The sequence below is a fragment of the Psammomys obesus genome, unplaced genomic scaffold (assembly GCF_907164565.1).
Source record: "Psammomys obesus unplaced genomic scaffold, mPsaObe1.curated_primary_1811, whole genome shotgun sequence".
NCBI classification, from domain to species: domain Eukaryota; kingdom Metazoa; phylum Chordata; class Mammalia; order Rodentia; family Muridae; genus Psammomys; species Psammomys obesus.
Window position 1 is genome coordinate 12,928,561 of NW_026596095.1, and position 26,692 is coordinate 12,955,252.

The window sequence follows — 26,692 nt, forward strand, 5'->3', positions numbered from 1 at the left end:
TGTGTGTGTGTGTGTGTGTGTGTGTGTGTGTGTGTGTGTGTGTGTGTTGAAGATATGTATGTAGGTATAGATGTGTGTTCTACATCTCCCCAGAAAAATCTGTCATACTATATATTCAGAGGTGGCCTTCCTTCATCCTGAGTGCTGCTCAGTCTGATATGGCCTAGACTTCTATAACTGCATAGAAGAAAGCAAAAGTATACATTGTTTCTTAATTACATAAATAATTGTCTGGGCCAATAAAAGAATCTGATACTAATAGCTGTTTAAGTATAACCACAAAGGTTATATTTTATATACTATATATAATATATATAGTATTTTCTATATATATAGTATTATATAGTATATAATATATATATAGTATATATATAGTATATATAGTATTATATACTATAATATATATAGTATATATATATAAAACTATATTTTCTATACTAGTACATATTATTGTATTTCTACTGAGAAAAAAATGATAGTTGAGAAAGTTAAGAAAAACTGACATAATATGAAAGTTCCTTGAAAATTAATTATGTTTATGAAGCTTTTTATGAAGCTCTGAAACACATCTAGACTACAGTTTTCCAAGTTTATTTTTCATTAAAAAAAAAAAAAGTATGTCTGGAGCACATAACTATTTCAAGATCAAAGTTCAGATTAGCAGTTCACAATGTCTTCCTTCTCAGGAGACTGCTCTGCATAGAAACAGTATAATTCTGCTAAGAAGAAAGGGTGTTTTTTTGTTGTTTTTTTGTTTTGTTTTGTTTTGTTTTGTTTGCAGTTAAGGAATAGGTGTTGTCATTTGATCTTATATGGAGATGATTGGAAGGGTAATGAATGGGGGATGTCACTGAAAAGAAAAAAAGATAAGAAAAAAGAAAAAAAGAAAAGAAAAAAAAATAAGAAAAAAAACAGTTAAAGAAACATAGTTCAGGAAATAAAAATAAAAAATAAATGTAATATCACCCACTGATTTAAAGTCAAATGTCCTATATTTTGCATTCATGGAAAAACAATGACGAAAACATTCTAAGTAAAAGAGATATAGATAAAATAAGGAATAAAATACTGACTGTGGAAGATGCATTCCAGAAAATATTCATCAGGAACCTAGAACACTGAAGGCCAAGATAATTGATGACTGCTTTATTCATGGAAGCTTTTCTAATACTGTACTCAGGGTAAGGGAGTTCTGATCCTGGTGATGTTACATCTTCACCAACTGAAAGTTCAAATAGCCATAAAGAACTAATAGTAATCTACCAACTGGGCAAGACAGAGAAGAAATTTCCATAAAGAGGAGCAATGTGTAAAAGAGAGAAAAATTTTGCACTGCTCATATTTCTCTGTTATAAACAAATCATCTCCTATAGGTGCAAACAGAAGACAAGCAGGCTGGGGAGTGAATCTGGTTCACATATGGCCAATAATGCTGTATATATCACCATGGAAGCAGGATTGATTGTTTGTTTATCTTGAATTGAACATGAGAATTCAGGTCTTAACAAGTATTTTAAAGCCTTGTTTATGGCCTAGAGCATAATTCTTTAATCAGTGAGTTATAGCCTTGCATGATGTAATGAAACTACATGTGGGTTGTAAAAAGTTTTCTGAATGAACAATAATCAAAAATTTACTCAAAATCAAAGTAATAATTAAGAATTTTCTGGCACTACTTGCCTATGTTTTAGGCACATAACTCCACTCTAGGTTTGGTTCTGAATATGCGGTATGGGCATTGTGGTGGTTTAAATAAGAATGACACCAATAGATAGGTGAATACTGGTCCTCAGTTTGTGGAAACTTTTTGGAAGGACTTGGAGGTGTGGCTTTGTTGAGGAGGTGTGTCATTTGAAGAAGGATTAGAGGTTTTAAAATGCTTGTGACATTATGAGTTCTCACCTCTGTCTTCTCTTCTCTCTCTCTCTCTCTCTCTCTCTTGCTCTCTCTTTGTCTCTCCACAATGTGTGGACTAAAATGTAAGTTCTCAACAGTTGCATGACACTACCACCTTCAACTGCCTGTTTGGGATGGAGTCTGTTCCCCTTTATTGACACTTTCATAAGTTTGCTCTTATAGTTTTTTTTTGGCACTGAATTCCTCAGACAGTTCCTTTTTACAGGTTGGAAGATTAGCTGTGTTGGGTCTTGCATGGAGAGTACCACTGTGCCTTTTTGGGCCATCATGAATTCTACTCTCTGAAACTATAAAGCCCTAAGTTAGACACTTTTTAAAGGCTTTGTATCAGTCATGGTGTTTTTTTTTCACATGAATATAAAGGTAACAAAAGCAGAAGTTGGTACCAGGGAGTGGACTCTTGTTGTGACAGATTTACAGTGATATCTTAGAAGGATATGAAAACTTTAGGATTTTGGTCAAGGAAAGCAGTTTTAGAAAAGCAGGAGTTAACAGGCCATGCTAGTTGAACCTTAGGAGTGGGTCTCAATTGCAACATGGACTGTGGAGACCCAACTCAAGAGGTTTCAGTGAGGAACAATAGTCGAAGGATAATTCTTACAATATTTAATAAAGAATACGGCTGCTTTCTGCCCTTGTCCAGAGATCTCACCTAAGGCTAACATGAAAAGTAATGGGCTATGTTTTTTTAGCAAAGAGGATCTAAAGACAGCCTACTATTGACTCTCCCTCATGTTTATTAGTAATCACTCTAACACTTCTACAATAAAAAGAAAGAGTAGATAAAAAAATACAAAATGTACAGTTTGAAGCCAAAAAGAAACCAAAAACTTCCATGTTAGAGCCAACATCGTGCTGAAAGAGGCAAGAAGAGTAAATACTGTTGTGTTCCAATGCAGAATAAAGCAATACTCTCAGTGCAGGACAACACGGCCAAGCTTCCAATCTGAGGAACAAAATCAAAACCAAAACAAAACAAAACAAAAAGGTCTGAGAAATTTAATGTTCCCAAAAAAGGAAACAACAAAGAAAAGCTTACAAAATGTTAATCAACAGAAACAGGCTCCACTCCAAACAGGCAGGTGAAGGTTGCAGTGTCATCTATGTGGCTATAGATTTAGAGTGATGAATGACATATGAATTCAGGGGTTGTTTATACTTCGTTTGTTGTTAAGTCTTCCTCTGGTGCCAGGCATGCTCCAGGAGAGTTCCCTCTTTGAGGTCCAGAAAGGTCATTTTGTGAAGCTATAAAAGAGAGGCCTGATATATTTGGTCCTTGAGGAGCTCCTGTTCTCTCTAGTTCATACTAACTGCCCCTTCTTTCATATGATTCTCTGCACTCTGCTGAAGGTTTGGTTATGAGTCTCAGCATCTGCTTTGATACACTGCTAGGTAGAGTCTTTCAGAGAGTCTTCTATAAGACTGTTTTTTCCAACCAAGGACCATGTATGGAGATAATCTAGAACCCCTGCTCAGCTGTAGCCCATGATAGCTCAGTATCCAGGTGGGTTTCCTAGTAAGGGGAACAGGGACTATTTCTGACATGAACTCAATGCCTGGCTCTTTGACCTGGTAAGGCTGCCCTCCCCCCTCAGGGGGAGATGATCAAAGAGCCAGCCACTGAGTTCATGTCAGAGACAGTCCCTGTTCCCATTACTAGGAGACCCTCTTGAACATTGAGCTGCCACGGTCTACATGGGCTACATCTGTGCAGGGGTTCTAGGTTGTCTTCATTAATGGTCCTTCGGTGGAGTGTCAGTATCACAAAAGATCCCTGTCCCAGATTTTATTTTTCTCTCTGTCTGCTTGTGGAGCCCCTTTCCCCTCCAGTTAAAGAGGTTGCCTTGGGCCTCTAAAAAGGCTTTGGGCTTTTTAGCAGTACTGAGACCATGAAAGACTATGGAGACTTCTGAAACTGGACTAACTGTCTTTTACATTATTATATGGCCACAAAACTACAGAGGGACTGGCATAGAAAGAACAGTGGTTCAGAAACCTCCTAGTGTTACACTTTCAGTTCTTCCTGTTGAGGTGACTTCCAAACATAAAACTATTTGCATTGCTACTTCATAATGTTAATTTTCCTATGTTATTAATCATAAAGTAAATATCTGTGTTTCTTAAGCAACAACACCTGTGAGAGAATTTTTTGAACCCTAAAGTGGTCACAACCCACATATTGAGAACTGCTGGAATAGAATGTGTTAATTTGAATAAGTTTGCCTTATGGATTCATATATTTGAATACTTAGTACAAGATTCATACATCTGTTTTGGAAGGCTTAGAATGGGAGTCTTTTTTGAGGAAAGTGTGTCAGGGGGCAGGCATTCAGCCTTCAAAAGACTTGTTTTGGGCTGAAAGGATGGCTCAGAGGTTAATAGTACTGGCTGATCTTCCAGAGGTTCTGAGTTCAATTCCCAGAAACCACATGATGGCTCTCAACCATCTATAATGAGATCTGGTGCCCTCTTTTGGTGTGCAGGTGTATGTCTAGACAGAATATTTTATACATAATAAATAAATTTTAAGAAATTACTTGTTCCCCTCCCAGTCTTTCTGTCTCTGTCTCTTTATGTCTCTCTGTCTCTCTCTGCTTCCATCTTGTCGATTGAGATAATTTTAAACTCTCAGGTGTTCCTGCCATGCCTTTGCTCTGCCATCATGGACTGTAACCCTTTGAAACGATAAGTCACAAATCACTCTTTTGTAAGTTGCCTTGATTATAGTGTTCTATCATAGGAGAAAAATCACAGTAGAAAATAAGCTAAGCCACACATTATGCACTGAGTGATATCACGCTATACAATGCCAATCAATGATGCCTGAAAAGTTCTGCTCATATTAGATACAATTATATGCCACAAATTACTGTTTATTTTATATATATTATATATATATATATGTACATACCTACATATGTATATAATCTTTTCTGTTCTACATAAACATTAATTTAAAAAATAATTTATATTTCTATACTATCACTAATTACTAATGTATATATCAAATTAGTATATCTCTGAATGATTTTGTTATATAATATTTAATTTAAAAAACTATTTGACTTGTGTATTTGAATTTTATTAAAATAGAATAAAATACATTTTGCCTTGAAGTTGGGATAGACTTTCTAACAATTTCCGAAATTGTTCTACCACTTGTACTATATATTTATGTAAAACAGCCTTCTCATTATTGACACATAAAAATATTGATAAACTCTACTGCTGCAGGATGTATTGCAATATCAAACACTCAACCCAGATACCAAGGTTAATTCTTCATGTGAAGTAAGATAATCCCATCCATCTATTTTATGCATATTTGCTCTCATCTTTAACAAATAAGTTCATATGTATTCAAAATAATTCATTTCAAATAAATTTCTTTTTGATTAATAACTTTAATTTATATATTTATTTTCTATAGTTACATCCAGTATTCTCAACTCTTACAAAAAGTGAGACAAAAACATTAGTAATGCTAGATCTAGAGACAGTTTAATTAGATAGACTACTTTTACCAAGACTATGTATACAAAATATGTGTAAAATATATTATTTTATTGAAAATGCTGATTGATGATCTAGATTCTATCTTATACATTCTATGCTAATTCCAAAACAACATTCACCTTCATTTTATATTTTCCCTTTTTTTCAAATGTGTATATATATATATTTGAAAATTGAAATAAGCAAAATGATAAGTATATACATATTTTCCCTTTTTTTCAAATGTACATATATATATGCATTTGAAAATTGAAATAAGCAAAATGATAAGTATATATACATATCATTTTGCTTATTTCAATTTTGAAGTTTTTTAAATTTCATAAAGTGATTTAGTCACAGCTATACCTCAGTGCCTTCCTCAATTCTCTCAATATGTGCATCAAAAACTTCATATCACACACACACACACACACACACACACACACACGACTACTAAGTTCAAATAGTACTATCCACATATACGTGTGTGTGTGTGGGGGGGGGGGTCATTTACTCAGGCAAGGACTGCATACCAATGCCTGGCCTTCCAAAAAGAAAAGTAGCCATTTCTTCTTCAGCAACTACCAGCTGCTATTAGCTCCATTAGACATGGATAATAGTTAAGGTCTCTTCCCTGCCTTCTGCTTAAAGTTTTAGCATTCTTAAACTTGGAGAGATCTTGTGCAGGTAGCCACAACTGCTTTGAGTCCATGTGTGTACGAGCCGTGGTATCTCCACAGGCAAGAGTTCCCTAACAGTCCCTGACATCCTCAGGCACTTACGTTATCTCTGCTTTCCACGATGTCCCCTGAGATTTGATTGTGGAGACAGACGCAGAAGGGATGCAGGTGCTCTTCCCCCACTTGCAACCATTCATTCTCACTTTCTTGAACAGTTTTGACCATGTGCGTCAACCACTACCTTACGCAGAGAGAAGCTTCTCTGTCCAAGTCTGAGATCATCACAAATCAGTCAATACAGGAGTAAGCACTTAGAAGTGAGTTTGACAACATGTCCCTTAGGAGAACAATGTCAATCGTTTCTCCCCTAGGGCCTGTCATTTCCATAGCCATATGTCACCGGACTGTCTCTACCCGCCTGCTGCTCAAGTAAGGATACAGAGAATTTTTTATTAATATGAAAGCTTGGCCTTATCTTAGGTTTGTCCCCAACTAGCTCATATAACTTAATCGATTTACACTAACCTAGGTTCTGCCATGTCCCTCATTGTTTCTCAGTACTGGTACCTGTTTCTTCCACTGCTTCTGGCTGGCGAATCTCCCTGGGCCTGATTCTCTCCCAGCATTCCTATCTCTGCTGGATTTCCTGTCTATCTTCTCTTGCTTTGCTATAGGCCATTCAGCTCTTTATTAAACTGATCAGAAGGTGATGGAAAAGAATGTTTAAAAAACACTGAGACAGGTGATACTTCATAAAAATAACAATACCAAAGTCCTGGTCTATACTCAGCTGTATGCTGAGTACGTTCAAATCAGCAGTTGAATAATTCAGTGACAACCTTTTCATAGTGCACATGAGATTCTCCCAAGAGCCATACATATTTGCAATGCCAGTCATAGATTTCCTCCTGTAAAGCAGGCCTGATACCTAATCAATGGACAGCTTGGCAACCCCCAATGAGTACCCTTTTCTTTGCTCCACCAGTGGGATAAGCCAAAACCTAAGTTATCATTGTAGCACACCAAACTTTCAGATGAGGAGAGACTGGCAGCTAGAAATAGAAGAATATTGGAGAGAAATTTAGTCATAAACGAATCCAGTAACATTACAAACATCTCATGTTAGGCATGGAGAATAAGTGGTGTTGGAGCACAGAGCCAAAGAGGGAGACATAGTAGAAAACACTGATTTCCATCATTAAAGAGATTTTTAAAACAGGGGAAAAAAATAGAACACCAATGGGAACAAGAGTATATTCTTTTTCATCATGTTGAAAAAAAATTCTCTATTGCTCTTTTTAATGATATTTTTTTACGTTTTCTAGGAAAATCAGCAATGTTATTTCAGATGTCATGAATTAATTTAAATTTTGCCATTGCTATGTCACTGTTTACTCTCTCCTTTCAAAGCCACAAGCAGTCAACATTAATAGAAGGACTAGGATACCCTGTCCTTGAGGGACACACAGAGTCCTTTATTTTCAAATGTAGCAGATTCCTTTGACTGTTCTTGACGTGTGTGATTAATTGCCAGGAGTCTCCTTTTTCACAGCATCTTCTTCACCATGTAGTTCAAGCGCAGCTCTCCAGCTGCCACACTGCATCTCTCAGAAGAATTGAAATGTGCCTTTATATTTAAATGTAATCCTTGTGATCAGGTTGAACCTGTCACACACCTGCCATCCTCGGCTAATAATAGGCAAGCCTGAGTGAGTACCATGGCTGCCAGTGTCTGTTCAGTGTGCTATCTATTGTGTGAAAATACTCGTGTGAATCTTGGAGCCTGCGTTTCTGCATACATTTATCTCCTCTTAGGTGCATACTCTTTGCCATCTGACAGTTTTCGCTAAACCCAAGATTTGATTAGTTAGTGCTTTCTGGGTTTTCTTTACATATGTATTTACTTCAAATACAAAAATCACAAATTTTAATAACAAAAACCTCTGGCTTTCCAGTTTCGTTTGTATCTAAAATTATTCAAACTGAAATGAAAATCAGTCAGGTAAAGAAAGAGTAGGCAGTCAAAGGAAACATCACTCATCTTATTAACTGAAAATACCATATTTATTTTATTTTGACAAAAATCCAGTCTTAGCAAACTTTCCAGAAGCTTTAAAAATAGGATATTGATAATAATTGATGCCTTATAAAAATTTCTAGACACAGAAGTAGTGCCTCTCCTTAAACATTGTCATTTGTTTCTTCTCTTAACCTTTGGAATGGAGGTTCACTCTCTTGTTCCCTTGTGCCATCCTTTGTCCCATGTCCAGGAACAAGTCAGGGAGCCAGTGGCGAATGTAAACACTGCTCTGTCCTTCAGGAGAGTACCTATGTCTTCCCCTGTGAGAACCTATGCTGAATTTTGGACAAGGTTCCTCTCACCTCACAGTTCTCGGCTCAGCCTTCATGGGAGCTTTCTCTTCTTCCTTTGCAGCTGCAGAAGTTCACATTATTTTCAGGAAAAAAGAATGTGGTCACAGTGATAAGTTAGCAAAACTAAGTATATATTACAGGCTCAAGTCCAAGAATCCCTGTGAATTTAAAAAAACAACAACAAACAAACAAACAAAAAACAAAACAAAACAAAAAAAACCTTTCAATCTGTATTGTTTCCTGTACTTCAGATCATCAGAAATCCAGGTCATTTTTTATTTGTTTTACTTTAATGCAAATAAAATATCTCTGCCTAGGAAGGCTACATAGACACCTTTCTCAAACCTTAGATAAATTTTATTTCATTAATTTAATAATTTTCCTAATTAGTCATATTAAATAACCAAAGTCTTTGTAAAGCATAGTTAGACTTACAGACTGACAGATACTGATATAAAACAGTGAATAATGATACCATTTACATTTAAATCAATGCAATTTTTAGGCTAGGTGACATTTCAGTGCGTCATCACCCAAAATCTACCCAAAGAAAACACCTCAGTTTAAGTAAATTTGATTCAAAAAAAAAAAAAAGTTTTAGCTTTTCCCTATGAAATAGATAAAAATAGTTTGTTACAGAATTGACATTCCATTTAAATAATGGTCAGAAGTTGTTAATGACTTTTGCTTTCTAGTGTTTTACTAAAAATATTTCTTAAACTGTGAATCTTGAGGGAGAGTGTGTTATTAAATATATCCCCTTTACCCTCCCATTCCCCTGCTTTTTGGTGGTGTCTTTCTTCCTTTAGAAGAGTTTCAACATACTCTTCAGCAGTTTGGATGTTCTGCATTTTCATTCATTGAGATTTCATTACAAATCACACCTTGTCCCTTCTAACATAAGCAAAAGCTGAGCAGGTAGTTTCTATATTATAGTCACTGGGGTTTTACTCGCCTTCTATCTCACTTGGCCAACAAACCCTGCTCTGGGGTTAGAAGGAGAGAAAGAATTAGTGAGAAAAGAGGTAAATAACACAAGTTTCTTTCCTCAATCATAACTGATCCTATTTGTGGCTGTATTTTTTCCCCATATTTTCTAGATCTATAGAGCTTCCACTGTCAAACCAGACCCTTTTTTGACAGCATTAAGGGCTTTTACCCTGTTCTTTCCTGCTTTCTTGCTTTCTCTTGCTTTCTTGCTTTCTGTCTATCTGTCTTTCATCCTTTGAATAGGTATTCACGCATATGTCTTTCATTTAAAATTTCAGAATAGGAGCTGTCTTCTTTTTAATCTTTCTTTTCTGTGCTTATTCAAAACGCTTATATGTTTACTCATATTTCTCCCAGCTATGGAGAAATGGCCATTCACCCTTTACTCTGATGAGATGCATTATTCAGAGTAATTCTAATTTTCTAGTTAATTGCATACTAGATAGAGGTTTTCATCAGATGTGGACTTGGCAGTGATTTCTGTAAGTTCTCTTAAGAAATTTCAACAAATCAATGCCATTATATGTAATCAGTTTAAACATTAAGATAAATGAAAAATCAGAGTATATTGGAAACCATTAGTAAATCCAAGAGTTAAAATAACTACTTTTTAAATGAAGTACATTGAGTAGGAGTTTACATTCCAATTTAAAATCTTTTTCTACTTTTATAAGCTAGAGGGTATGACAGCTCTTTTACATAACTTCACTTAGAAGCTTTATGAGAGTACTGGGAAAGAGAGAGAAAGAAAAAAAGGGAGGAAGGGAAGAAGGGAGAGAAAGCATCTTACCTGAATTTGAAACGTAGTCTCATTTCAGTAGGCTTAATAACTTTATATACTCATTCCACTTTGGTATTTCAGGAAAATTTTAACATGATTTTTTTTTTTTTGCATTAAAGAAATAAGGGTAGGTGCTGAAAAGTATGGTTCGCTGAGTATGTTACCAACAAAAATAATGAAAGCCTTACACTTTGATCCCTGAAAATTAAATAATGTGGAAGAGATAACCAGTTACCCAAAGTTGTCCTCTTACCTTCACAGGTGTGCTCTGCTGAACACATACACGCAAAATAATAGTAATAGCTCAGAACATGCTAAATTATTTCTAATATTTTAAACATTTATAAGATTTAATATGTATTACTTAACCATAATTTTGAAAAGAATTCTTGTAAAATGTCTTCATATGAACTGGTATTTTATACAACTCTGACTTACAATTGCATGATCTATATTTTTATGAAATGATAAAAGTATAGAGTATGGAAATATCTTCACAAATATTAATTTAATGTGATGTAAGTGCTTTATGTTATACACACACTCTCTAGTAATCAAAAATAATCACAAAATAGAGCAAGACCAGGAAGAGTCAGCTTTCCAAAGTTGAACTACTGCAAAACCCAAACAAATACATGAGAATTAAAACATGAGAAGAACAGGAATCTCATCAATTAGGATGCATACAAATATGTTATATAAATCACAGACTTTTTTTTTTTTTGGATGTTTGTAAATTTCATCAGTGTTTCTTTCCACCTAAATCACACCACCCTGACTATGTCCCATGCTTCAGACAGCGAAAGTCTGTAGGACTAATCATTCCATCTACATTAAAATTTAAAAATACAAAAACAATTCCATGTGATTTTAATTTTGCAGCCAGCACATTGCACACATAAGTCCATCCTGTCATGTGTCCACCCTTTCTCACCTACTGCCTGTCTTTGCTTAATAGTTTATTCCAGACAACACCAGGGAATCTGGGGATGCTTTCTTATCAAAACTGATGCTCCTTGTTTCCATGAACTCCATGTTCCCCTGAAAGCCATTAACTCAAACATAATTTTGATTGTCATTTTTTAATGAAGAGGAGGAAGCAGACTCCATGAATCTTGATGACTTTAAAATTATGAATGAGATTTATCAATGTCAAAAAATTGTCAAAAATGATATGAGCTTCATTCAGGTCTTTGATAGTAAGGAGTTACAAGCATTTTTCATTGTCAGGCTGTGGGTCCCTAATCAAATTGTACTTTATAATATCTGTACACATTCACTATACAACCTACAATTCTTCTGGTGTACTGGTGTACTGGATCTGCTGTTAGTGTGTGGAGCTTTTGTTTCTGGAAAACTCTTTGTGTATCTCTCCCTTCTTTTTTCTTCCTCTTCCTCTGTCTCTCTTTTTCAGTCTCTCTTTTATCTCTCTCTCTCTGTGTGTGTATGTATCTATGTATGTGTCATTGTATGTGTGTATATGGGCATATAAGTTGAGGGATAGAAGGGTAATGGTTTAAATATCATATGAACATCACAGACTTATATATTAGAATTTTCTTTCTTAGCTGACAGACTTTTGATAAGTGATTAGATCCTAAGACCTCAGACTAAATCAATGAATTACTCATTAGATGTGTTCACGGAATGCTGAACAGGAAAAGGGGCCTACCTGGAGGCATTAAATCATATGAAGTGTGACATTCATGGACCTGGCTTACCCCATCCCTTTTATGCAATCTTTTGATCTGACTACAGCTGGCCATGATGAGAACTACTCAGTCTTACAGTGTACTTTTCACTACAAGGTACTAACACTTGTGAAACCACAGGTACACAGAATTTTTCTTTCGTTACATTGTTTTCTACAGATATCTGGTTACAGTAAAAATAAAGCTAATTATTACATGAAATTGGCCAAAAAGTAATGATTGAAAACAGGAATGGAGGAAATCCTCAAAGGATACAGCCAAAAGCAGATATTGTAAAGTATATGAAATAAGAAAACTAACAAGGAAGATATGGAAATAGATTCGGAGATCCTCAACCAAACATTGGGCCGGGTTCAGGGAGTCTTGTGGAAGGGTAGGAGAAGGAGAGAAAGACACAAAGGGGACAGGAACAAGAGAAAAAGGCCAAAAAAGCCAACTAACCAGGGCCCAGGGAGTCTGTGGAGACTGAAGCACCAAGCAAGGACCATGCCTGAACTGGACCTGTGCCCCCTACACAGTTTCTGACATGAACTCAGTGGCTGGCTCTTTGATCACCTCCCATTGGCAAGGGTGGCCTTATCAGGCCACAGAGGAAGAGTATCCAAGCAGTCCTGATGGGACCTGATAGGCTAGGGTCAGATAAAAGGGGAAAAGGACTTCGCTTATCAATTTGACCAAGGAATGGAGATAGAGGTAGAAGAGGGAAGGGGATGTAACAGGGAGGGGATGTGGTAGGGGGTTACAACCAGGATACAAAGTAAATAAATTGTGAAAAATAATAATAAAAAAATTAAAATGCAGAAGAGAAAGGAAGGTAAGGATGTATGAAAAAGATGAAATTATATATTAATTACATACCTAAAGCATCTATTATATATGTGCATTAGTGTACCGACATACACTTATAGTTTAAATGGCTTTTTCCCACTATGGCTAAACATATCCACCCAAGAGCCATAGTCTGTGTAATGAAAACCCCAACATCATGCGTGAGAGGGTCTCTTTTGAGTTGTCAGGATTGTCCAAGAGACTCCCAAAACATTATAGAACATTGCTGTTTTCCTCCCAGAGGTGGGAGGTAAGTTCCTATTCCCTGCAGACACAATATACTTCAAATGCACAGAAGAGGACCTGTGATGGCTCTTACCTAAAAGCCTCCTTTTAAAAACTAGTTTTCATAGTACCAGAAAGAAGGAGACCAACATTACCAAAATATCCCTGCCCAGGAGGCTCTGCAGAGACCAATACCACAACCAAGGACCATGCCTGGAAAAGACCTAAAACCCCTTCTCAGATGTAACCAAAAAACTCAGGCTCCAAGTGGGTTTCCTAGTAATGGGAGCAGGGACTGTCTCTGGCATGAATTCAGTGGCTGGCTCTTTGATCACCTCCCAGTGTGTGGTGCAGCCTTGCCACGCCCCAGAGGAAGATAATTCAGCCAGTTCTGATGAGACCTGATAGGCTAGGGTCAAATAGAAGGGGAGGAGAACCTCCCCTATTAGTGGACTAGAGGAAGGGCATGGGGGAGAAGGGAGGAGGAGGATGGGACTGGGAGGAGAAGAGGGAGGGGGCCACAGCTGAGATACAAAGTGAATAAATTGTAATAAATTATATTTACATATAATTTATGTATTATATATAATAATATGTAATATACATATACATATACATATACATATACATATACATATACATATACATATACATATACATATACGAAGGGAAACAACAAACAACCCTACAAATAGCACTACCCAGCTATGACATGATAACCGTAAGGGTGTACATGTACTTTGACATTAGCTATCAGGTCTCTAGTTGGACTTAAGATTAGGACTGACTCAACAAGAGGGAAATAATGCCTGGTATTATATAATGCTTGGACACTTAGTTACCTGAGCTTGTTAAGTAATAGATCTTGAAAGAGAACCCACCACAGCCACTTTAGTAAACTGGTATAATTCTTGATATGTTTTTAAGAAAGCATGGCAAATGAAACCTTGTTTACTGATAACCTATACTATCTAACATCTAATAACAAATTGTTTTTTTTTTTCATAATTACAATCCAGTTGATTCTCAAAGAGTTCCAAACATAAACAACAACTAGATACCCCAAGTCATAATAGTAGGCAAAGAGTCAAAGCAAAAAATGTGCAGACAGTATGTAAGACAGGCCGGGGTTACCAGTTCAAAGGACAAAAATAGACTCAGAGTTGGGCTTTGTATGTTTGCCCTTGTCTCTAGAGATTTGTTGAGAAACTTTTTTAGTGGTGTTTGCGAAACAATAATGCCTGGAGATAAATTTTCTGTGCTACTTTACTAGCATCTAAAACAAATATACATTATAGTTTTCACTACTGAAAACATTCTCCCTATAACCCGACCATTTTCTGGTGAAAAGAAGATACTGACCATTGGGTACCAGAGAAGTGATTCAGCAGTTAAAAGCACTTGTTGCTCTTGCAGAGGAGCTCCAGGTTAATTCCCTAACTCCCACACGGTGGCTCATGACTGTCTGTAACTTCATTTCTAGGTGATCCAATGCCCTTTCCTTGTCTCATTAGGCCCCAGGCAATCAAGGGGTATGTATATAAACAGGCAAGAACATACTCATATAGATGAAATAAAGATGAAATGTAAGTTAAAATATTCTAGCCATTATTATTGCATAGATACAACATATCAATAAGAGATTCTGAGTACATCTATCTACTTAAAGAATATAGCTATTTATCTGTTTCTCATCTATCTATCTATCTATCTATCTATCTATCTATCTATCTATCTATCATCTGTCTGTCCGTCTATCTAACATCTCTTGACCTATCTACCCACCTTCCTGATATCTGTCTGTCTGCAAAGTACAGTTTGGGCTATATAAAAAATACTTAATGGTGGAACAGCTCAAATGTAATGTGTTTCTTAAGCAAATGCTTGCAGAATAATATGAGTGCTGACTCCTAGATAACTAATAAGAAGGCTCTGAAAAACATCTTACCTGGCATTTTAAGATAATGAATTGAGGACTCAGGCCCCCGTATGACTCCCAATAAAATATTGCTTCTCAGAAAGGTATTAGAAACTTCCTTTATATTTTTATTTTCATTGTATCTGTGCTCTCCATGCATTAATAAAACTATGGTAGAAGCACAAATCAGCAACAACAATAAGCCAATGTGTAAAGGAGCACGGATTTTTCTTAGGAACACAGCAAAATTAGGGACTAATTTTAAATGAACGAAGCTTGTAGGATGAAAAACAATTTATCACAATTATGTCTGTGGAGCAATGAGTAAGTTATGTCATAAATACTCGCCATTTCATTTCTCCAAATGTTGTAAGATCATGAGCATCAATGAATTGCAATCGGTCTACTGGCCACATTCCCTCTACCAATAGCAGAATGTTTTCATTATTGCTTTTATACATGGTGTGTTTAACATCACATAATACATGGTGTTAGCTTAGCAATAGTAGAGAACAAGCTCTGACTGGAGTCTTTTACCAAAGACAGTGCATCCAACCGAGTATGGGCCACCAAAAATCAAAGGGTAGCATTGCTGTAGTTTTTGGAGAAAAAAAAAATAAGTTCAGTTTTCTTGGCAGAACATGGGCATTTTATCTTCGGGGCAAGAGCCTCCTTTAGACTGAAGCCAACAAGAAAGAAATATTGGGCCACTGTAGCTAGATCAAATTGTTTCCATGCTTAAAATAACTGTAGATAATTCTTTGTAATAGCATGAAGATTCTTTCTAGTAAAATTACAGTTTGGCTACACATGGTAGCATAGGTCTATAGTGCCAGTCTATGAGAGACTGAGGCAGACAAGAGTGAGTTCCAGACTACCCTGGGTGTAGAGTGAGCTCCAGTCTATGCACAGGGACATCAGATGCCCCTGCCTCACAAGACCGAAACAACAAAAACACATAAATAAATAGGTACCCTTCCAGTTCCAAATGAGAGTACTTCTTACAAATAATCACATTATACTGTTCACATCTAACAAAAAGATATAATACTTATAAGTATTTTTTTTATGATATAGTCACAAGAACTACACACAGATTTAAACATTCGTTGTAGTCCAGAGGAGGACCACCATGTGTTATTCTAAACTTCGAAAGAAAGATCTTAGCATCTGTCCTAGTTTGCTTTCTGATAAAACACTGACCGAACAAAAACAACTTAGGGTAAGAAAGAATTCATTTGGTTTACAGGTTACAGTTCATCATTGAAGAAAACCAGGAATGGAGTTCAAGTCAGGAAGCCGAGAGCGTGGAGGAATGCTGCTTACTGGCTAGCTCCTCAGCTCATGTTCAGCTTCCTTCCTTACACAGCCCAGACTCACCCTGCTTAGGGAGGACTCTGCCTACAGTGGGTTGGCCCTTTTCCATTAGTTAGCATTCTAGGAAGAGCTCCACAGGCCTGCATACAGCCCATTCTAATGGAGGTAATTTCTCACACGCTCTCTGAAGGTAATTATGACAACACAGTAACAAGGAAAATAGCCTAATGTGCCAAAGGTATTTTGCTAAGAAATACAATTAGTTCTCTATTAATTGGCTTCATTTAATTGTTTATTTATCTGTCACACGAAAGTTAGTAGCTTTGCATAGTGATGTTGGTGCATGCCTTTTTTTCCAGCACTTGGGAGGCAGAGGTAGACAGATCTCTGTGAGATCAAGCCTAGTCCGGTCTACTGAGCCAGTGCCAGGACAGCCAGGGATACATAGAGAAAACTTGTCTCAGCAAAACCAAAAACAGAAAAGGAAAGAAGTTACTAGTTTTTCTATCTTAACACAATCTATTCTAAAAATAGCACATGTAAAGAGAGTTGAGTAATAAAGGAGACACACTTTACTGTTATCAGCGTTTTGGTGGCTTCTGGAAGTATAACAAATTGTGGATTGCATCACAATAAAGTCTAAGAGTTCAAAAGTTTCTAAAAAAAAAACAGCTAATCTATTTTAAAAACTCTCTATTTCAATATATTTCTATAGGAATTGTTGTGTTTCCCCCTGCATAGGATAACTTCCTATTGAATGACATAAGTATATGGCAGCTGTAACTTACACCAAAATACATCTCCTTTGAACTTTAAAACATCACTTCCTACCCTCCATCCTGAAGCAATAGACTACTCTTCTATAAAGTCGCTATGTTTTCTTTGTAAGAATTCTTTCTAAATATCCTCAGTCTGTTAAAATATTTTTCTCATACTCTATGACCTATCCTATACATGAAGTACAATGCGTAGCTTCAAATATGTGAAGAATCTGGGTAGGAAAAAAGAGTCCTGTTCTCATGAAAAGTACTGTCTGTATGAAGAAGAAGGCAACACGTTAACATAAAAAGAGTCCACCTATCTTATCTGTGTAGGTAAATAAAGACGTGATGGAAAACGGTGCCTTGAAAATGAGAGAGAAATATGAGAAAAAAAAAGTTAAGGTGTTCATATCGTACATGATAACAATATGAATGTGAGGCAGCCACAATTGGAGAACCTGAGAAAATGGTGCTCACAAAGCCAGGCACCATTTGTTCAGACAGATAATCTCTGGGGGAGGTGTTTCTTGGGCGATTATCAGGTCCCTCCCCCCTTTTTCTATTACATTCAAGTATGTGTGGGTGTTTTTGCCAAAGTGCAAATCCTAGGTATGCATGTATTTTTAAAAATAATTTCTTAATAAACTCAAGTACAGCCTCTAACTATTATTTCCTGTGATTCGATGCTCTGGTTCAATTAATGAAGCTGAGATTGCATTAGCCCTTTTAGCAGCGAAATTGCATTATTGATTCATATTAATGAAGCTCCATTTTCTGCATAATTTTTAAAATAATTTTACCAGGTAATTAGTTTCATCAACATAGCTCCTTTTCCCTGCACTCTCGGGAATACCTAAAATAAGAAATAGCGACTTTTGCTATATGAGTATTTGTAATTAACACAGAACAACTTTAATCCAGTTGCTGTTCGTTGAGTCTGGAAAGTACTTGCCTTCTCATGGGCGTCCGGATTCCTGGTTGTTATGTTCACTGCTGGCTGGCTGCAGCTGGGGATGGGGTGAGTTCTTGGATCACTCACACTACAGACTCGAGCCCGCTACATTGGCGTAAGCACATCGGCATTGCTAGAACACGGCACATTCTCAATATAAAACGTCACTAGTTTTATACCAATGGCGGGGGAAAAACAGCTTACGGTTTTCTTGGGTTGTTTATGATTCTCTTGGTCACATTGCCCACTCCCCCACCCCCCACCTCTCCCCACCCCGCCAATCCTCATGCTCATTTCTGTTTACCATTTGCCATGGCTTGTGGTCTTCTGGGAATGATTTCCTGTGAACAAGCTACCATGGAATTGCACAGCATGGCTGATATGAACGAATCTTTATCTCCAGCTCCTCCCCAGAGTAATATGCAATCCTGTGATGTTCTCACTCTTCGCAGTGTCTTCTTTGAAGTCCAGCCTCCAGGTCCATGCATGACACCTCCCCTCTCGGTCACACATTCACTCAATAAAGTGCTGGCAGCTTCATGAGTCCTGGTGAGAGTTTTGTAGAAATACTGGCAACTAAGCCCGTATCTCATTTATTTCCACTTGGAAGTCTCTCATATTTTGGTGCTGAATATGAAGCTATAGTAAATAATATAGTCCGGCCTACCAGATAAGATATGCTTATTTATAGGATGACTTATTGTACTCAACACACTTCTTTCCACTTCTTTATGAACTGATCTAGGGTAGAGGTAGCTTCTCCTTCCTACTTCTATTCTGGACTGTTTTCTGGCCCTCACACAGAATTTGTTTTGTTTTGTTTTGGAACAAAGTTAGGAAAAGAAGAGGAATAGAAAAAAATATAAATAATTCACAGTATTTGGTAAGTTTTTTGGTAAGTTTTTAATCTTTTTCATCTCTTTATCTTTCCCTTTCTTTTATGACACTTCTATAATTTAACATCTTAAGAGTAGCCTTTGAGAGGGCCCCTGAGAGACTCTACCTAGCAGTGTATCAAAGCAGATACTAAGACTCATAACCAAACCTTCAGCAGAGTGCAGGGAAACATATGAAAGAAGGGGGAGTTTGTATGATGTGGAAAGGATAGGAGCTCCACAAGGACCAAATATATCTGGGCACAGGGGTCTTTTCTGATACTGACATTCAACCAAGGACCATGTAGGAATGTAACCTAGAACCTCTGCGAGGATGAAGCCCATGGTAGCTCAGTAACCAATTGGTTTCCCATAGTGAGGGGAACAAGGACTATTTCTAACAGGAACTCAATGGCTGGCTCTTTGACCTCCACAACCCCCAAGGGAGGAGCAGTCCTGCTAGATCACAGAGAAGAACTTTGTAGCCAGGTCTGAAGATACCTGATAAAACAGGATCAGATGAAAGGGGAGGAGGTCCTCCCCAATCAGTGGATTGGAAAGGGGCAGGGAGGAGATAATGGAGGGAGGGAGGGTTTGGGAGGGAATGAGGGAGCAGATACAGCTGGGATACAGAGTTAATAAAATGTAACTAATTAAAAAAAAAAAACAACAAGGAGTAGCGAGTAGCCTTTGTTTTACATTTTAGGTTGCCTAGTACTTTGAAAACAAATCAGTAGTTATGATACTGGTTTAAAGATTGACCTCCTAAGTGTCTTGCCATGGCCTCACAGCCTGGGGTGGCAGGTAACACAATGAACAAATATGTGATGAGGAGGTGAGAAAGAGAAAAATGGAACAGTGCATATACTGTGGAACTGACAGGTGAGAGGGATGGCTAAGGTGGGCATGCTGCTATTGCCCAGATAGTATCAAAGAGATGGCTAACAACAGCCTGGAGCTTATGCAGATGCAGACTTAGTCCCTGAACCTACTCTGTGCAACTTCAGAGGCTAAAGAGGAGGAAAGTTTCACTTTCTGGATTGAATCTCCTCAAAGAGACCACCCTGTTCCTTGACACTACCAGACGCCATGTTGGTGACTATGGTCCATGCGGTGGCTGTTGGCTGTAGTGAAGCCTGAGATCCATTTGGACATGCAGTCTAAAAGGCTGCCTGATTCCTTTGTGAAGTCCTCCAGCATTGCTGCTTCCAGGGCCAGGGTGGGGTGGCATGGGGTGGGGTGGGAGGAGCATGCCTGTAATCACAAGAGACTATGTTGAGACCTGTGGTCTGTGAAGCCTTTGAGGGCCATGCTTGGGTCAGTTGCTCTGCTATGGCATGCTGATATCTGCAGCCCTTGTTGCTACCAAAGCCCATGAGGATGTTCATGATCTGAGTAAATGCCTGAAGCCATACTGATAGCCACGGGCACAGGAGAACTGGCCCTGACTCTCTCTGGCTAGTTTATGGTTCTCCTCAGTTGATGTCTTCGTGTGTGAATGCAGGCAAAGAAAGACGCATCCTCCCATGGGGAACCTAGCCACTAGGAATTTGACCATACTTCAACGAGGATGTGGACAAAAATAAAATGATTTATTATTATTTTTTTCTTGGTGGGAAAGGTCATGGGGACAGAGCAGATATTCAAACACTGGGGTGCATGATTTGAGATTCCTCAATAATCAGTTTTTAAAAAGAAAAGAATCAATAATAAAAGTAAGAATAAAAAAATAATAATCGCTTTGGCTAACTGAGTAGGAGGCTTGCCATAGAAGCATGAGGCCTTGAGTTTGAATTTCTAAAGCCAATATAAATATTGGAGCACCTGCAGCCTTACTGCTTCTGCCATGAGGCTGGAGGTAGAGGCAAGAGGATTCCTGAAATCTCACAGATTAGAAAGCTTTGCATCTACAGCTGTCAAGATGCCCTGTCTCAGGACAAAAGCATTGCTGCCACCATCAGTGGTGCCCATCTCAGGATGGAATGCAAGGATTGGTACTCATGGTTATCTTCTGACCTCCATGAACATTCCAATGAAGGCAGTCACCCACACTCTCACACACAAATGCGCACAAACACACATGCACACACACCAACAGAGGAAGTGAGAGAGGAGACATCTATGTATATATCTATGTAATCATACAAATATAAAATATTTTCAAATTAATTTGTTTTTCCCATAATTTATTTTTAACTTATTTATTAATCTATCAAATTTGTGTATATCAGTGAACTTATGTATGACATTTCCGTATGTGTTTACATTGTGGAATTTACATATAGTTACACTGGAACTAATTATAGCAATTATAGCTGGCTGAAAGCACAATTGTTTATTTAGGTGACAAAGAAATAAAGGAAGAAAGGGTAAATAGCAGACAGGGAAGAGAGATTACAAGCAGAAAAAAGGAACAAAGAAAGGGAAAACAGAAGTACAGAGAGAGGGGGTGAAAGGAGAGAGATAAAATGGAATGAAGACAGGAGGAAGCAAAGGAAGGTTGAAAGAAGGACAAAGTATATTAGGTAGCAGAATGTTTCAAACATCATGGAAAAATACTGTAACATAGGTTGTGCAAAATAGAGGATGTATACACATTCAATAGAGCTTGTTTAAGATGAAAGTCTTCATCTCCCTTGAGACCACTGGGGTATTTACTTCCTTAATGTTAATCTCTTCCTTCATATCACAACTTTCAATTAAAATGGTTTTCCAGGTAAAAGATGAAAATGGTGATTTCAGTGACCCATTGGCCCCCTTGACAGTCACATGCTGTAGCCATATTATTTCTTGAGTGATCTGAGTAAAAAAATCTGAGTCATGAAAATGAGAACTATAAAGCAACAGAACAAGATAATTTGAACACAGGGAACTTCCCAGAGACTCATACTCCAACCAAGGACTATTCGTGGAGATGACCTGGAACCCCTGCACAGGTGTAGCCCATGGCAGCTTAGTGTCCAAGTGGGTTACATAGTAATGGGAAGAGGGACTGCCTCTGACATAATCTGATTGGCCTGCTCGTTGATCACTTCCCCCTGAGGGGGGAGCAGCCTTATCAGGCCACAGTAGAAGACAATGTAGCCACTTTTGATGAGAACTGATAGACTAAGATCAGAAAGAAGAGGAGAACCTTCCCTATCAGTGGACTTGGGGAGTGGCATGCATGCAGAAAGGGGAGGGAGGGTGGGATCGGGAGGGGAGGAGGGAGGGGCTTATGGGGGGGATACAAAATGAATAAAGTGTAATTAATAAAAAATTAAAAAAATATGAATTTTTATTTTGCTAAATTAGACTTGAAATGTCTCTGATGGTATATTTCACCAGAATAAATAAAATTTATTTGGGAACAATATGATGAATGGTGAGTCATTAAATTCTGGAATAATAGAGTCTTTACAATTTTTACTGAAAAACTTTTTGGTTTCTTCATCATCGATGCATATTTGAAAAAAAAAATACAAAACAGAATATTGGACATCCAAAAGATCTTCCAGCCAATAACTCCAGAAACCCCTTGCTCTAGTCCACTTCTACCCTGTTAATATTTAATTTGACATCTCAATGAAGATGTGCTGAGCCTTGTGGTATATTTAGGGAAGGAGCCAGGAAACCACAGGAAGATGTCTATGTTTCCTCTCCTAGAAGCTACTTTCCCCTCGATTTTACCAAAAGAGGATACACAGTTCAGAAGCCATGTTAAATGTTCCTTTGCCCTAAAATCCATTTTTCTTTATACATAATAATATAATTACATTATTTCTCCCTTTCTTGTTCTTCCTCATATACTCCTCCTTGCTCATTTTCAAATCCATGGCCCCTTTATTTTACTAATGACTGTTGCATACATATAGTGAGAATATTTGCTCTTAATATATTTTTAGAATTTTAGGAAACTGTATTATTAATTCTTCTATATATTGAAATTGTTTTATGTGTCTGAAATATTGGCTGCATTTATGCTTGTGTGCCATGAGTGCACCTGGTGCCAACTAAGGCGAGAAGAGGCTGTCAGTGCCCCTGCAATTGGTTTGTAATTGGTTTTGGGATATGGGTGCTAGCAATCAAACCTGGGTCTTCTGGAAGAGCAGCCTGTGCTCTGAACGGTAGAGGATTCCCACCACCCACAAAATTTTTCTTGATATTTCCAAAGATTTGTTTAATCTGGCTTCCACTAAATTTAAATGTGAGACCATACCAACAATGTATATCAAAAATCTGACTTTATTGATACATTGTAAAATCAGAAACTTACAATACTGAAAATTGCTACAAATAATAGAAAATGAATAATTATTTATGTTCATAACTAGTTCAAGAAAAAGTATACATTTATTAGTAATTTTGATTTTGATTCCCTGAACTCTGCCGAAGGTTTGGTTATGAGTCTTAGTATCTGCTTTGAAACACTGCTTGATAGAGTCTTTCAGATGCCTTCTGCGGTAGACTCCTGTCGTATGTCCAATGCACATCCCATTTGTCTTTCTAAATGAGGATTGATCATCTTACCCCTTGTCTGCTTTCTTGATTATCTTCTTTAGGTGTATAGATTTCATTATGTTTATCCCAAAGACCATGAATGGATATAACCTAGAACCTCTGCTCAGATGTGGCCTGTGGTAGCTCAGTAACCAATTGGTTTCCCATAGTAAGGGGAACAGGGACTATTTCTGACAGGAACACAATGGCAGGCTCTTTGACCTCCCTACAACTGTTAGGCCACAGAGGAGGACTTTGCAGCCAGTCCTGAAGATACCTGATAAAACAGGGTCAGATGAAAGGGGAAGAGGTCCTCCCCTACCAGTGGACTTGGAAAGGGGCAGGGAGGAGATGAGGAAGGGAGGGTGAGATTGGGGAGAGAATGAGGGAGTGGGATACAGCTGGGATACAGAGTCAACAAAATGTAACTAATAAGAAAAATAAAATAAATAAATAATAATAATTTTGATTTTGTAGTTTGGAATTATATATTTATGAATTTATTATCCATTGTGTAAATTAAGCTCATTATATGGGCTGCTTAGCTTGTCTTTCTATGGAACTTATGGAATAGTTTAAATACTATTTGTGAAATGTAGAGGAGAATGAACAAAAATGTCTACCTCATACGCAAAAGAAGGAAATATGCAAAAGGTAATAGAATTTACTTTGAAATTCTTCTGAATTTTGTCCTACAATATCATTTTTAAACTATTTCTGTTTGAATTTATTTTAAATGTTCTGGTTGCTAAAACACATAGCATATTTTATAGAATGTTAAGTAAATATAAAATAATCTGATTCTCTCAAGTCTCATCAAAATGCTTAGGGCTATTTGTTCTACCTTCCTTTTCTTCTGTATTCCCCCCTTTCTTCTTCCAATTAAAGACAGTCCTCCCAGTCTCTCCCATTTTCATCTTCATATAACTTATTTTCTGTTATGTCCTCTTTATTGCTTTCTTCCTCTATCTTCCATGGTTTCTTCTTATTTTCCTGCTTCCTGTATTTCTCTAGGTTCTATGTTCACACCTGAATATTTTAAAATAGAAAATCTCAATGAGATTTTCTTTCAGAAACATCACCTGTTTTAACTGTGCCCATTCTTTGAGAATGGAGCTACTACAACATATCATTTAAACTAACAAGCACTAATGGATTTTCATATGTTGCACCATACCTGAATCCCTAGGATAAGGCCTACTTGGTCATGGTGGATGATGTTTTTAAGGTGATCTTGGATTTGGTTTGCAAGTGTTTTATTGAGTATTTTCCATCAATGTTTATGAGGGATATTGGTCTCAAATTCTCTTTCTTTGAGTCTTTGTGTGGTTTTGGTATCAGAATGACTGTAACTTCATAGAATGAGTTTAGCAATGTTCCTTCTGTTTCTATTTTGGGAAATGGATTGAAGAGTATTGGTATTAGCTCTTTGAAAGTTTGGCAGGTTTCTGCTTTTAAACCATCTGGTCCTTTTTCTTTTTTTTTTTTTTTAATGACTTCTTATATTTCCTTACGGTTTATCTCATAGAGGGTTAATATCCAAAGTATATAAATAACTAAAGAAATTAAACACCAAAAAACCAAATAATCCAATTTAAAAATGGAGTACAGAGCTAAACAGATAATTCTCAACAGAGGAATCTCAAACAGCTGAGAAGGCTTAAAGAAATGTTCATCCTCCTTAGCTATCAGGAAAACGCAAATCAAAAGGACTCTAAGATTCCATCTTATGTACATCAGAAAGGCAACGATCAAACACTCAAGTGACAGCACATGTTGGTGAGGATGTGGAGAAAGGGGAACCCTTCTCCATTGCTGGTCGGAGTACAAACTTGTACAAGCACTTTGCTGATCAATCTGGCACTTTCTCAGAAAATTGGGAATAGTTCTACCTAAAAAACCAGCCATACCACTCCTGGGCATATACCCAAAAGATACTCTACCATACAACCAAGGACATTTGCTCAACTATGTTCATTGTAGCTCTATTTGTAATAGCCATAAACTAGAAACTACCCAGATGTCCCTCAAATGAAAAATGAATAAAGAAATTGTAGTACATTTACACAATACTACTCAGTTATTAAAAACAAGGAAATCATGAAATTCTCAGGCAAATGGATGGAACTAGAAAAGATCATCTTGAGTGAGGTTATGAAGACCCAGAAAGACACAAATGGTATATACCCACTTATATGTGGATATTAGCCATTTAGTACAGGATAACCGCACTGCAATTCAGAGATCCAAAGAAGATAAATAACAAGGAGGACCCAAGGAGGATGCTTAAATATCACTCAGATGTAGACATAGAAAAGATAGCAGAAGGGGTTGAAGAGAGGGAACAGAGTTGAAGAAAGAACATGTAGAGAAATGAGGGTATAGATCAGACTGGAGAGAAGGGGCAGGAGGACAGAAGGCTTGCAAAGGGAAGAGAAACTGTAAGTGGCAGGGTCTCTGAGACAAGCTGGAGACCTATGGCAGGCTAGGCTCCTGCGAGGCTATGGGGATGACTCTAACTTGAGACTCTAAGAGGGGTCATAGAGACTGAAGAGGCCACCCTTTACATAGTCTAGTCTTCTAGTGGAGGGAGGGAAACACACAGCCACTCAAAAACTTTGACCCAAAATTTACCTTGCCTACAAGATATGCAGGGATAAAGATAGGGCACAGTTTGAGGGAATGTCCAACCAATGCCTGGCCCAAACTGAGACCCACTCCGTGAGAGGGAGCCAATCCCTGACACTATTTAATGATAATCTGCTATGCTTGCTGATAGGAGACTGGCATAGCTGTCTTCCAAGAGACTCCACCCAACAGCAGATCAAAGCAGATGCTGAGACTCATGGCCAAGTATTAGCAGGGCACAGCGAGACTTGTAGAAAAATGGGGAAACACAGGACACAGAGGAGACAGGAGCTCCACAAGAAGACCAATAAAGAAAGACAACTAACCTGAGCCCAGAGGGGCTTGCAGAGACTGAAGCACCAACCAAGTCCATGCAAGGAGCTAGGCCCCCTACCCAGATGTAGACAATGGGGTAGCTAGGCCAACATGTAGGAAACTTAGAAAGTGACAAGACAGCAGAGGCTGTCTCTGACATTGAGTCTGTTGCCTGCTTTTCAATCACTTCCCCCTATCAGGGTTGCCTCACTAGGATACAGGTGAAGAAGAAGCACCTAGTATTGATGAAACTTGATATGGCGGGATGGATAGGAGTGGGAGGAAAATTTCTTTCACTGAAGGTGAGGGGAGGGAGAATAGGGGAAAGTGAGAAGGAGAGTGGAACTGGAAGGAGAGGGGGAAGGGCCTGCCTATGGTTAGGATGTAAAATTTAATTAATTAATCAATTAAAAGTAAACTAATAAGCCACATGAAATATATAT

The 26,692-nt window shown here is 37.6% G+C and overlaps 1 pseudogene; it reads right to left on the reverse strand.

Moving 5' to 3' along the window:
- LOC129691882 (60S ribosomal protein L32-like) overlaps window positions 1-18,083 on the reverse strand; it is a 27,802-nt pseudogene extending 9,719 nt beyond the window's left edge.
- Window positions 18,084-26,692: the final 8,609 nt, after the last annotated feature.